The sequence below is a fragment of the Paramormyrops kingsleyae genome, chromosome 6 (genome assembly GCF_048594095.1).
Source record: "Paramormyrops kingsleyae isolate MSU_618 chromosome 6, PKINGS_0.4, whole genome shotgun sequence".
In the NCBI taxonomy this organism is placed as follows: Eukaryota; Metazoa; Chordata; class Actinopteri; order Osteoglossiformes; family Mormyridae; genus Paramormyrops; species Paramormyrops kingsleyae.
Genome location: NC_132802.1, coordinates 26,741,053 through 26,756,319, shown reverse-complemented (window position 1 = coordinate 26,756,319; position 15,267 = coordinate 26,741,053).

Here is a 15,267-nt window from a genome sequence, read left to right as displayed (position 1 = left end):
ATAAGCTCGGAGGTGAACAATTCCAATGCTTTTGAAAATTTGGAGCCGATGCTCAAGAGGCCCCGGTTCTCAGTTCCCATCCCTAGCTGTCACCTGGTTTGTTTGGCCAAGAGAGTGACGCCCGTCTGAGTCTCTGTGCTGGACCCTCCACTCCCAGGCTCCAGGGGTGGTGCTGAGGTCTGCCAGCCTCAGAGCTGCGTCATGCTAAATCCTCCTCAGATGGTCACGCATCTCCATACAGGCGAGACACACAACCAAGCCACCCATGAAAATGCCCGGAAAGAAATCAGCCTGCCTCATTGCTTATAAAAGTTTTCTCTTTTATATGTAATTTGATGTAGTTGATGTTCCTTTTTCCCACATGACAAATATCATGAAAAAAACATCCATCCATATGGCGTGGTTATAAATATACATGCGATTTAAAAATAAAAGAACATCACTAATTAAATTCGGAGGTCTTGATACACATTCTTGAAGCACGAACAGAGGAAAGTTGGAACTCTCTGTTCCTGCTCCAGTCTCGCAGGTGAAATGAGGCCCCCAGTCAGCTCCCAGCCCCCAGCTTCCGAGACGCAGAAGCACAAGCTGAAAGACGGGGTGGGGGGGGGGGTCCTTCAGTCTGTTCAGGCAAAGCAAGCAGCAGGACTTATGGTTTGTGAGACAAGATCACTGACTGCAGTCTGACCAAAGCACAGCCCATCTATCTCAACAGTGTCTTAAGATAAATATTCAACACCAGGGTTCGTTACCAAATTCCAAAACACATTATATGTTAATATTGCGGCTCAATCTTATTGCTTCGCACTGCTATAGAAAAGACTTAAAGTCTGGTTTTCCATAAGTTAGTGTCTTTGTAGGAACTTTAATTGGTTACTTGAGTCGTTCTAAAATTAGAAGTACATGTCATGTCTGCAGGTTGTTTTCATCAAATTTACTAAATATTCACTTCAAGCAGTGATCAACTTTTTATTGGGGCATATTTCTTTTTAATGTTAATGTAAATGCAAAAAGGTCAACAGGTCTCATCATTTATTTTGCAGAAAATCTGTCCGCTATACTGAAATTTGCTTTTTTGTGCTGTCTGATTTGCTAAAGGTCAAGTTATGCTCTTCAAATTAACACTAGGGTACATGATTTTGTATATTTTCATCATTATTTGTTCAAAATAATCATTAAAATGTGAAAAAGGTGTTTTAAAAACTATTTGACACATTAATACACATTAAAGTATTCACTTTGCGTGTATTCCAGAAATCTCAGTCAACTGTGTTACCCACTGACAAAACCCCTATCACTCAGCAAAGTCACATGACCAAACACCACATGATGTCACTTACTTCAGTGGAGGAAATTTTAAATGCACTGTAGTAAGTTTCTTCTCCTCCTCTTCAATATTTAATCAATATTAAATAATGCACATAGAGTGGGTTAATTGCTTGTCAACTGCGTTATCAACATGTTCTTGTGTACTTGCTTTAGATTTTATATTTACAAAAATGTAGAGAAAGTTTGTTGAAGTTGATTAAGGTCATGAGGTGACATGTTTACACCTAGCAGTTAGCACAAGGGCCTAAAATGAAAGAAGTGTCAACTGTGTTACCTGTCAACTCTCTTACCTGTCAACTGTGTTACCTGTCAACTGTGTTACCCATCAAGTGTAACGTGGTTGACAGGGATTACACACTATACAGAAATTACACAGTAAAACCTGAAAAAGTGCAATTACAATTAATTCTGCAATATACATGCGTGTATATACCTTGTACAACATCCATTTGAACAAAGTCCATTCATGTTAACGTCCATAACCCTTAGGGATATAATAGAAAAAAAATTGCAATCTAACAACGGGACGTAGCGGATGCAACAAGGTGTAGAGCAGGCAAGAGCATCACACATGTTTCTGTGTGTGTCATGCATAATACAAGTACGTCTTGCACGTGTGCACAAAGCCCTGTGAATTTGATCATGGTATTACTTAGCTTGGCTCAGTACATGTTCACACAATATCCAAATCACATAACATCCAAGTTCTCAGAATGTAAAGTGGACGCTAAGTGAGGTGTATCTGTACTCATATCATCAAGACAATGATTCCATGAAGTGTGGATCATTTTGATATGATTCAGTGCTTTGAAAGTATGGGTTCAAGGATGGATTCATGGTCCAAGATCTCAGAAATGTGACCTGTGTGAAATCAAAGGAAACACAAAAGAATAAAAGAAATTGTAAGATAAAATACACTATAAGCAGAATGAGTTGGAAAGGACTGTGTGGAGGAGAATAATTCAGTATTAATAGCATATGTTTAAAAAATTAATGAGATAATGTTTGATTTTTCTATTGTTTCATGACTTGTTAAATAAAGGTTTCTTTTTCTCCTAATGCGTCCTGTCAACTGTGTTACTCCTGTCAGCTGTGTTACCTCTGAGTTGTGTGTCATAAATCATTTAAATGTTGGCTAAACTGCAATAAAAATGATGTGGGACATTTGTAGAGAGGGAAATCATACAAAAGGACTTTGAATAACTCTAAATTCAGTGTAATATGGATTTATGTTGAAAAAATATTCATCCTTGAAGATATCACCCCAGAGAAAATACATTACCAAGTTCAAACTTCAGATTTTCAAATCAGTTAGAGAGAAAACCTCAAACCCCCTGGTGAATAGACTCAAGAACTTTCAAACGCATGGTTTATCAAATGTGTAGTCTCTCTTCTGTGACACAACTTTTCTCAGTAACACAGCTGACAAAATAATGACTTGAATGTTCTCTTTGATTTAAATATTTCAAAAACCGTTAGAGCTTTACCTTGGCAACTAATGTATTTAGGATATTATGGGGGCATGTTGTGGATACAACTTTTCTATTTTGCAAAAAAAGTTCTTCACTTTTTGGTTGACATGAAATGTATGCATAATTATAGAATGACTCACTTAATGCAGGAATAAATACATTGTAATTTTCTAGATGTTCTCTTAATTTTATATTGAGTGCTGCATTCAGGTAGGTTTAGTGTCGGTTTGCTGTCTTGTGTTTACTGGGCCACACAAAATCCTTTTGTTTTTGCTAATTGAAGAAAGAATTAAGTTACATTGTAGGTGTCGGAGGTTTCGGACCTCTGCCCGTTTGACAGATTGTGAGGATCTCCCTCTGCACTTATGGATGACAATGACTTTATTGATGTGGCTTCCATGGCTGGGGTCAACATGCCAGAAGACATGCTTGCATTCTGGGCACCAGCTCAGACCTAGTGGGCGTTCTCACACACTCCTGCAGGGACGAGATCTTCCTCTACTCATCCCCACTGCACAGAAGAGTTCTGGCCATGGGTGACTGAGCATTCATCCTCTTTTTCACCTTGACCCTATTACAGTGCAAAGAAAGGCCTTTACAGTTAGAATGTTCAAAGCATACAATATAGTAGGGCAGTCTTTCTTAATCCCGGCTCTAAGGGAGCAAAAATGTGGAATGTCTGGCAGGGAGGTTGGGGGAGGAAAAATGTGGACTGGATGTGGGTCCCTGAGGACTGGACTGGGAAACACTGCCCTATTACACTGTGTGCCTTGAAAATGCTGACGGTAAAGCCTTTCCTGTGTTTGCAGGTAAAAAGTATGGAATCACAGAGCTTGGCCTAGAGGTGATCACCTTCATTTCTCATGTTGCCCAGCAGCGACTGCAGAACCTTCTAGAGAAGGTGTCCAAGATTGCTCAACACAAGGACCTGTCCTCGAAGGTGAGTATCAGGGATATTAAGGTAACCCAAGAACCTCCAGTCTAAGTAACAATAAAGCATTCCAGGCATGATCTGAAAGGCTGCCCTTCTCTCCCCATCTCCTAGAAGGACAATGGCCAGTGCGATCATGTCAGCGACTGACCTGAGAGGCAGGAGGAACTGGAACAGGAAACTCTCATGAAAGCAGCAGGTTTGAACACTAGTTCACTAAAATCACTAGAGCACTTTGAGTAACAGTAGTTAGTGGTTGCTGAATAACGAAAAACTTTACACATCTAGCTGAACCTACCAGCTCTCACATTTTACTACTACTAGTTTTTACTGAACACAGAAAAAGTTCAGTGTACTTGTGTAAATAGGGTTAAGGCGATGTTCTGCTGCCCACTAGTCTGTATTTAGCATGACGTCCCATCCTGGTTGGACCCCTGCCTAGTCCCCTATTCTGCCGGGGACTCCAGGCCTCCCCCATGACCTTGCCCAGGGCAAGCTGTTAAAAGATAAATGGATAGATATTACATAGCATGAGTCATCTAGAATCAGACACCAGACCCCATGTCAGTGAAAATATCTCATTCTTTGGTGGAGACTGATGATTTATGTAAATCTTGCTTAATGCAATCAATGTGACCTTTATTCCTCATAGCAGCATGCAAACTGTAGGACCGTGTAGAAATGACATGTAGACATGATTAAAATCAACGCTGGTATTCTCTGCTCTCAGTCTCGGGCTCGGCAAGCGGATCCGGAACAGCTACGGCTGAGGTGTATGGCGAAGGCGGTCGGAGTTTGTGTGCGTGTACTGGGGTACTTGGCTGTTACCACTTTGCAGGTGATGTAAGTGTGAAGGGCTGACATGTTTCCATGTTTGTGCTTGAGACAAGGTGCAGCAGCAGGAGCTGCATAGACGAGGCGGTGCGACGCAAACCTCACGGACCTGACTGCTATCGGGCCCTGGAGGAAACGGAAGACAGACTGTCCAGAAACTGCGCCTGGAGCTGATGGACACTATTCATCCATCTTTTTGATGACAGCATGGTCATTTCAGACAATGGACATTCAAATTGAGAACTTGACAGGGCTGTAATCTCAGTCCTTCCGTGCTTTTACTTTTTCATATAACATGACAGTCTCACTGCCTTAGATGACAGGCATGGCATCAGTGTTTATACGAAAGCACGACAGCTGGTCCTCGTGGAGCACGTTGCTGTGGTGTGCGTTCTTACAAATCATGTTTGGTTGTGAAACAACGTCGCGTGAAGCCTGTTTTCCCCATAAGGGAAAGCTCAATTTGAATAGAGGGCATCCTATAGCCACCGTAATATAACATCATTTCAATATTTTTCATGAATAATTCATATATAACGTGCACATTAAATATCTACATATATAAAGCCGAAAGCGAAAATAAATAATTAAGGGGAAAAAAAACATCAAGTGGCACGAAACATCAAGCGACACTGACGGCAGAGTATGTCCTGCTCTCTGCCACACAAAAGCATTCAGCCTCGCTTCAGCGTGTCTGCTGGCTCCAGACCCTTCTGCCATTTCTTACTGCCGGACATAAAACTAGTGCTTCTTGTTGTGCCGCACGGGGGCCATTCATCTCGAACGGCTAAACGGCAAACAAAACGTCGAAGCCGTAGCAGGCACGGCCGCCTGGATGTTAGCGTAGGTTGGCGCCGCGGCCCAAGCTAACGTTAATGTTAGGCTCCCTCCTCACAGTGTGTTGACTGACACTAAATGTTAGAGAGTTACACTGGCCAAATGCAGGCCCACATTGAGAGCCCTCCGCTGCGAGTGGTAGCTGACGCTCTTTACTTTTTACTCGTTCTGTGTCTACACAGGGTTCGAGGTGCAGGTCATGTCCCCGGGGCAGCTTGGGCGTCACTCGCGTCAACCTCAGGGACCTACTGCTTTGCCTCGGCAGTGAGCGTGAGGCCGGCTATTCTCTCCTGCTCTACTGGGGCTTCCTCAAGCAGCCAGGCGCCCCCTAGTGGTCCAACTCTCAGCTTCCCCTGGGGAATCTCACCAATGCTGTACTTCTATGTATATACAGAAACTAATGTAAATACTGTACAGAAACACAGATTAGCATCCAGCATTATACAACATCCGACTAATTTCTCTTTTGATTTGGAAAAAGTGCCATTTTTTTTTGATGAAAGCAGTACTTTATTTTTATAAGGCGTACAGAAATCCATCCACTTTCTGAAACTGCTTGTCCTATTCAGGGATACAGGGGGGTCCAGAGCCCATCCTGGAGGTTATGGGCACAAGGCAGGGAACAACCCAGGATGGGGTGCATGCACACCTACGGACAGTCTGGTAACTCCAATTAGCTTCAGCATGTTTTTGGACTGAGGAGGGGGGGAGGAAACCTGAGTACCATGATGATACGGGGAGAACATGCAGACTCCACCCACGGAACCCTGGCAGAGAGTTCCAGAGGTGATGGTGCTAAGCCCCGCACCACCATGCCACCTGAATACAGAAATCTTCGCATAAATATTTTAAGAGTAGGGTTTACATTTATTGACATATGCAGCATTTTATCAGCTCAGTAGAAGTGGTCTTCCCTAAATTGGAATTCAAAGAATTAGTTATCTATTATGTCTGTACAGAATTTTATATTATATAAATATATGGCATAATATAGGCTGCTGGTCACACAACCCTGACCGGGATAGATACATAGAGTGCGTCAGAAAATCATTTTTTGCAATTACTCGTTTGTCAAATTACTGATATGTGGACTTTCAAAAATAGTTTTTTAACTTAATATTTTATTTTAAACATGTTCAAATAAGAATGAAAAGACTTAAAGTACATTTAAAAATTAAGAGAAATGCTCTGCATCAGTATTCAGACAAGAACAGAATGTGGTAAAAACGAGTTACATTTTGAAAATCTCCTTGGTTAAAGGGTGATTCCACCCAAAAACAATTGTGCTACCCATAATGGTCATACGTTACATGCACCATGAAGAGAGGTTCCTGCTCTTTGCATCACCACCATTTCTTGATGACATGAAAACTAGCCTTATGTATCTTTTGTAAAACGACAGTCCTAAAGCTGATTATTGAACCAATAGAGGGTCTCACTACTCATGTCTCTTTTATAGGCCACAGGAACTTTGGTGATACGTAAAGGTGAACAGCGCCTCAGATGATGGTGGGAATCAAATGAAACTGAGTACTGCTGGACATGTATGCAGTAACCACCTGGAGAGAACTTGATACCATCTTGGAATCAGGAAATTTCATGACTTCTGAAGATAAGATGTATGCTCCTTGGCACAGATTCCTTCTAGATAAAACATGATGGGCAGTGAGTAAAAACACCGGATTTCAGGGAATCCCCATTAAAACCAAACATCGTTGCAGGCCAGCCTGCAGCATTAGACCCTGGTAGATTTGAGGTAGGTCTCCCAGAATGCTTGTGGGCTACTTATGGACAGTAAGAAGTCTTTCCATATATTTTGAACAGGATTTAAATCGGAGATATGCCTGACCCTATCAAGCACATCCATCTTTTTTTGTCAGGAGATCTAGTGTGGTTTTGCTGTAAAATTCATTATAGCCTTTTCATGCATTTTAAGCTTCTATTCTGTGAACACTTGTACTTTTGTAATTTGTCCTTCAGTTCAGGAAGCCCCTCTATTCCCTGCTTCGGAAAGGTGTCTGGGCATGGCAGTGCCAGGCAGTAGGCAGTGTGCGCATGCCAATACTGTCACTCTTCTTACACGGACAAATGCTTGCTGTCATGTGACTACAACAAAAAGATATTTGGTTTTGGTGGGAAAATTGTTGATTTGCAACAGGCAGTTTGGAAAAGGTATAACATTCTGATAAAAACGGTGCACTTTTGACTGATGGCTTCCTGAAAAGAGCAATGGGCTGAATACTTTTGCAAGTTAAATATAACACAAGTACCTCTCTAACGTGAAAATTCGCATGTCGAAATACATGCTGAAAATTCGCTTTATTAGAAATTAGAAAACTAAAGAGTTATATTTTAAAGGAAAATACAAATGTATATAATAGCTTGACTTTTTACTTTTTAAACTGACAGTTATGTAGAGGTAACCATATGCTGCACGATGAGATGTTTAAAGGTTAACTAATTTGAACAGTACATCTTGTCATTGTGTCCTGGTTTTTGGCGCATATCTGTCCTTTAAACAAGGTTAGAAACAAGGTCCTTAAGTCTAAAAGTTTTATTACCATAACTGTATGATGTAGATTTTTTTTTTCCATTGCACCTTTTCATTAAAAGGACCACAGTATAGAAGTTTGTTCTGGAAAATTTGTCAGATATTTAGCATCTCTACTGTACTTAGCATGGGGACATTTTAACAACGAGGAACTGAATAATGTGTCAAACCATGACAGACCCATTAGTACTTAGATATATTGAATTTTCTCAGCATTGTATTCAAACTAAATCAGCATTTTGGTTGGGTTTGTTTTTATCATATGCAATCCTTAGAACAGATTTTTATATTTGCTAACGAAAGACTTTAAATCAACCCATTTGCCTTGTACAGAAAACGAATCTTTTGTTTTGCAGTGTATGTGAACGCTTTAATGAGAAATGCAATGAATTACTACTGCATTAGTACTGCATTAGACGGCAGAAAGATGGTCGCTCCATTATAATCTCAGCAGCCTGCTTCTTCCCTCCGTCAGAAGTGCGAGCTGCAGTGCTGACAGTCATCCAAAACACAGCAGTCAATGAGAACATAGACCCGCTGAGTTAACGGCTTTTAATTTTTTAAAATCCCAGGCTTGTAGGTGTAACTTATGCAAAGGTTTTAAAATAAAATGCATGCATCTGGTCGTGACAGAATGTGAATTTTAGCCATTAGGCACCATTTTATAATTATTAGGGGTGATTATGCATTAACGAATGTAAAATGCCGTTAAGGGCTTCGCAGTGCTGTGATCATGACAGTAGTTATTTGGCAACTTGTCCACTTGGGGGCACTGCTGTACCACTGAGCGCTCTTTTCAAACAGGCCAAATCGACTGTGCTGTTACTTTGGAAACCGATTTATAAATGCAACCTAGTTCTGACTAGTTTCCTCTTTACTTTGGAGTAAAAAAGCAGCCCCTTGTGAAGTGTGCTCGCCTGATTCCCAGCCTGCACTCCTTAATAAGCAGTCTTTGGCTGTGGTGATGTTTGAGCTAAGGATAAATTTAATACATGTTGTTTACAGGAAGTAGTTAAACGCTCAATAAGGAGGCAACGTCAGGATCTCCATTTCCTGCTTTTAGCAGATAATGACTCCGTCTTGTTTTTATTTACAGTGAATGTTAAGGAGCAAATCACCAGTTTTAAAGTGAGTTACTGCATTAATAAGCAATGGACGATGTAGCATTTATTTTTTCCGGATAATATGTTTTGGATTGAAAAGACGGTTCAGCTTCTGGCACGAACTTTTCCCGTTATCTTCAATATCTACATTAGACCTTTTTAGAATTATTTCGACTGAATGTTCAAAATGGGAGCCAACATGCAGAATACTGAATGGAATGTTGCCAGCACTGAATGACATAAAATGTGCGATTAAAACACAGCAGCATGGAAGTTTGCCGCGTTTAATCGATCTTAAAAAGGTGTCTAATAATTAATCACGTACTTTATCCCCCCGATCACATCAGGAGAACCCAGATGTGGTTGAGATGCTGGGGGGGGGGGGGGTTGGTGGTGGTGGTGGTGGTCTGTGGTCCGTCTTTTCCGCAAAGTAACGGAGAATTTAATTCCTATAGTTCTGGGAGACACTGGTCCTCCAGGACTTCCTATTGCCCTGCGGTTGAGCATGTACTATGAGCTCATGGGCATTTAGATCTGATTTTAAGTGTTTTAAAAGAATGTATTTCCAGTATATGTGTAAAATTTAGTGACATTAATACTAGGCATTTCAAAATTGAAATACTTCATAGTCACAAGGCACAAACAAGTACATTTTGTCAGAATCCAGAATCAAAGTGGTCCCTACATCCTAATAGATCACCCCGGGGCCTGGAAACAAGTTGCGCCTGCAGCCTCTTCCCTTAATTGAACAAATTAGCCAGGAACAGCTGTTACCTGTTAAAATGACCCGCTTTCGTTTTATAGTCTTGGACAAGAGGTCTGATAGCATCTGTACGCTGCAGCTGTCAGGCATTCTGATTAGCTCTCTATTCCTGCTTTCAATATATCATGACAAACATAATTACCTAGACATCTCTTTTTATGGATTGTACAAATCGCAGGCTGCAGTGTGCATGCCAAATGTCCATCAATTACGAGGGACGCCTGTTAGGAATGCGCTCCAGCTCACGTGGACAGATGTTTTTCCCTTTTTCCCAGTCGTTTTCATTATCACACAGCATTGGTTTGGAAGCGGAACACATTGCCACCAAATGCGCTTTTAGAACAAGATAATTTCGTCACATGAGACGGCCTGAGAAATACTGAGGACGAAGAGTCGGTGCCCCTTATTAGAATCAGGACTCAAGGCGATGCTGTTGATGCAGTTGTTGTGAAAGCAATCCACAAGGAGGCGCTGCTGTGACGCCCGCAACGCGGCAGACCGCCGGCCGTCTGTTTACCCCTCTGGTGTCAGCACGCTGGTATAAGATTAAACCAAGAATAGAGTTTGGATATAAATTATACTATCCTACGTCTCCAAGAAGTATTAGCAGTAACGGTTTGTTGTTGCCCTAATTAAAGATTTGTAGTGTTTACGGACCCCGTTTGCGTTTTTCACAGCAGTTTAAAAAAATATTTCTATGTAAAGAACAAACTGGCATGAATAAATTAATTATGCTAAATCAATTGACGTAGAAGTCCCAGAATTGCCTAAAGTGTGGAACTGGGTAAATTACAGCGTAATGCAATTGGAAATCGAGTGAAAATGTACTGCTGTATTTAGGTGTTATTTCTAGACGTGATCCAGTCGAAGAGGAAGACTGTTCTGTAAACAGACAGACTGGCCACACTGGGATTTTAGCCCATTTGATCTTTCTGAGTTGGGTTAAAGTTCCTCGAAGGAGTCCGGCTGCGTTTCAGTAGAAGCCTCAAGATGCAGTTTTCTAACCTCTCCACAACATACCATACACTATGCAAAATATGTTTAGATAACGATTATGGATAAAGGTTTGTCTGCACACATATGCAAATTCCTTTTGTTTGAGTAGTATTTCCAGGGTGAAATGATTTAGCTCAGCAATGTTTTAGAGTAAATATCCAATTTAATATTGAAACGGTTGCAAACATAGCTAAATAATGCCATGACTGACCAGTCAGGCATCTATTAAAGTCACTCACCTGCTGATGGTTGTCCAGTAAATAATTGCATATCCTTTTATAAGTAATCAAATCCAATTTCGTTTTGTTTACTTAACCTGGTTTGCAATTTTAATGTTTCTAGCTATAACTATTTATAAATGCTGTATCAACAGGCCTACTCGCCTTCTGCAATTTGCTGAGATTGGTGGGTTTTTCATTTGTGTCAACCTTAATCTATCAGTGTTCTAATTAGAAACAGCTCCATTAAGAAAATAAAATCTCCATATTCTTATGTTTTATTATATGTGGTGCAGTGTGGGGGTCCTGCCTGTAATACTGACATCAAATTCCACTTGAGCTAAGTGAAAACCTACTGATCAGGCATGTGCATGCATACCACCCCGTAAATGCTGTTTATATATGTATCTTCTAAACAACCTCACTGCAGAGTCTGAATTTTGGCCAGTTAAGATTTGCCGTGTTGCCATTGCTCTGACCTGCATTGCTTGCTTTTCTATATGGCTTCAATATCGAAGAGTTGCAGTTCTACCAAAGTGTAATTACAAAAGCAATAAAACGTGGCCTGTCTTCATAGCAGTACATGGCGGTATCTGAAACTTTATTTCAGACATAGTGAACATGATGTCATTTTGTATTACTGTATTTAAGCTACCAAAAAAAATGTGCACTGTGCCATAATCCTAGCGGGTGAGGTCACTGTCTCCAGGGATCCGGGGACCACACCTCTCTAAAGGTTAAACACTTGCATGTCCCTTCCAGCAAGCTTTTAAAACTGGATTGTTTAGTGGAAAAAAATAAAGTGGAGCAACTGAAACACATGGACTTCACAGGATTTAACTGAATCCAAGAAGCTTAAATGGTTGTGTTTCACTGCTGTTCGGGCCTTGTCCACAGCAAAGAGTCAATGACACAAGTCGTCTGGAAGATTCTTCCTTCCAAAAGTAATGCTTTTGCTCCGCATGCGAGATGCCCCGTAGTGTTTTCAATTTAGTGAATCCTCAAGGAAAAAATAATTCTGTGTGATGTGGAATGACAATGGTGGGCATTGCATGGGAGGGATTTGCTCTCTAGTTTGAATATCCACAGGAGTATTCTCTCGTACATGCCTCATTATCCATCTATGGTAGAATGTTTTATTCTAAATGTGAATGTTAATGCTTTTTAATGTCAGTGTTGTTGTCTTTGTTTGTGCATGTTGGTGTGCCAGCAGGAGGAGTTAATAATGATTAAAGTTACAGGAAACAACATTGAATCACAGACCTTTGATTGTCAGATTAATTGTTAGGTTAAGATAAGTCGTTAAAGCTAAATTGAGCAAGATGGAAATCAATGCAGTTTAACCATGTAGTCTAATTAAAATGAGTTTTGAAACATGTCATTAACAAGGGTGCATGAGATGTACTTTAGCATAAAGTGAAGACCCAACAAGATAATCAAAATGTCCCTGAGGTGTTTGTCTTCTGTTTGTCTTATCTACATCTCTCTCCAAATGTATTAATAGAAAAGTTACTTGCCTTTTCCTTTTGTAAACCCACTGGTCATGATATTTGTTTAGATGTCATGTCAGATGTTTAGCAAGATACTGAATCCTTTCTCCAGCTGTGTTCCCGGTCAAACAAAACTTGAAAACTAACTTGGGCAATTTGAAACAGCATAGAAAGTTGACTATTAGTTTTTAGTCTGCAACACGTCTGACATTTCAAATGGTAGGTTTTCATATTTCTCTTTACCACTAAGAAGAATAATATCTTAATTTTATTAAAGTTGAGATCTATAAAACCCTACTGATATTTTAAACATTAAATGTAATGTCTACTCAAAGCACAAGCTGTGTTTCTGGCTAGTCAACAACCGGGCTTGGAGAACACAACAGGTTCATTACCATGTTCATTAGCTGTTCGAACATTTATATTTGGCAACTTATTCCCACCTATGATGAACTCCGGACTGACTATCCTGCTTCATGTTGAACAGATGGAGCTATTCAGCAAAAAAGAACACTGTTGTGGCATTATAGTGTAATCAGAAAAGTAATGAGTGAAGGAGTACAGTGGTTGAAATAAGTTTCACATTTCCTTCTCTGTATTTATGAGAAGAGCTTGTTGTAGAACAGATTGGGCATATTTGTTTTTGCAGGCTTATTTTAGCACATTTGATTCATTTCATCATCATAGATATTCAGTTTTCTCTTTGGGGAAATGATAATAGGGAAACAATGTAATGGCAATAGAGGCTCAGGTGACAGTTGCTGTCAAGTGATATGAATGTAAACAAGTGAAGGTTTAAGAGCATGATGTAATGCATTCTAGTCATGATCACATGACCATTCCTTGAGCCCTTGCTCTGCTACATGTATGATACATTGGCCACTATGCATACTTGACCATACTTGTGTTGTTGTGTACCCATTTTACGTCATCTTCCATTGCCGAAGACCAGTTCCAATACTAAGAACACAAGTACAGAGGCAGTAAAAATGCTCGGATGTTGATCTTGCTCGACCACAAATATCAGGGATACTTTGGTTGCATCCTTGCCGGTCAAGACCAATCCCATTATTCTTTGTGCCCCAAGTTCATTCTTGGGAGGCTAGTTACCAAGACCGGTCTTGCCAAGACCTGGCAAGTCCCCACTTTGCGTTCTTAGTACTGAGATTCACCCGTTCCGTTCTTTGGACATTTCCGAGAAACCATCCGTTTGCTGGGTTAATGGAACACTGCTGTCCCTAATCACGTTTTTTGGTATACATCTTATGAGGTACTCCTGAATAAAGTATATTCTTCTTATTCTTTCAATAGAATGTAAAATTATTACAAGCTAAGCAGTCTTAATAGCTGTAATTCTCCACCAAGGCTGTGCTAGGAGTTAAGGTCACTCTCAGATAAATTAAAGTGTAAAAAATAACAGTATTGTCTGGGGGGGGTGATGGTTAGCGTTGTTACCTCACACCTCTGGGACCGGAGTCAGAGTGGATGTGAGTGCAGTTTGTGTGTTTGTCCCATATCATCGCGAAGTTTCCTCCTGTGCCACCGCCACCCCACCCCCCCCCCCCCTCCTGCTCCCCCCAGTGAATGGTGTGTGTTTGTGCCCTGCCATGGGTTGGTGCTCTGTCCAGGGTTGTTCTCTGCCTCGAGCCTGTAGGAGAACCTGAGTTGGACAAGTGGGTACAGAAAATGGATGGACAGTGTTGTCTGGTATGTGCATGACTTGGCTTTTAGTTACGAGAGAATCTTGTCACCTTCTCAACAGGTGCATTAACTTGTGAACTCAGTATGTACACAAATCGCACCATCTATCTATCTATCTATCTATCTATCTATCTATCTATCTATCTATCTATCTATCTATCTATCTATCTATCTATCTATCTATCTATCTATCTATCTATCTATCTATCTATCTATCTATCTATCTATGCCTTCACGGAGCCTCAATGAGTACAACCATGAGAAGCATGTCAGCAAAAAGAGGCTCCACTTCCATTTCTTCTCACCCATTGGCAACAGTGCTGTGAAACATCTTATTCCTCAGCAGATTCCTAAAGGCAATTTCTTATTGGACTGTTTTATAAAGAATTTTAAACTGCTGAGTCTGGTGCTGACAGCTCCGTAACCGTCCGCGGGCTCATCGCAGGGACAAGAGGCCAGCTAACTGGAGAGGGAATTAGCCTCTACAGTGGAACCGTATGCGTTGCCAAGGGACATTACGATGTGATTTATGTCATGTGTTTGATTCAATTAACTAATGTAAATTGACCTTTCAGCAAGTACTGCATGCTGAACCTGCTTTGTTTATTAGTTAATTGAGTGGTCTATGACCCAGTGCTTGATGACTGCTTGGTGAAGCAGCACTTCTGGTGACAAAGTCAAAGGTTGGGCTAAAGAATTTTGACCATTTCACCTGGCAAGGTACCATCGGCCATCATCAAATAACCAAGGTTTAGCTACATGCTACTCATGTCTCTCTTATACTTCAATGAGTTTATAATGGGCATTGAACCTGGGAAGTATTGACTCCGGGGTTAATTGTCTGTTGTCCTCTTAATAGGTACTTGCAGGCATGATGCTTGCAGGCGATCCGCCCCGGTGCGCTGTAGAAGCGGAGTTAATGAGAGAGGATGTGTCTGCATCCAACACCACAGCCTCTCCCTTCAACTTTGATCTCTGATGTCAACGCAGACGCAACACATTGTTGCTGGTGTTTGCTTCCTGACCTCTAATCCATTCCGGA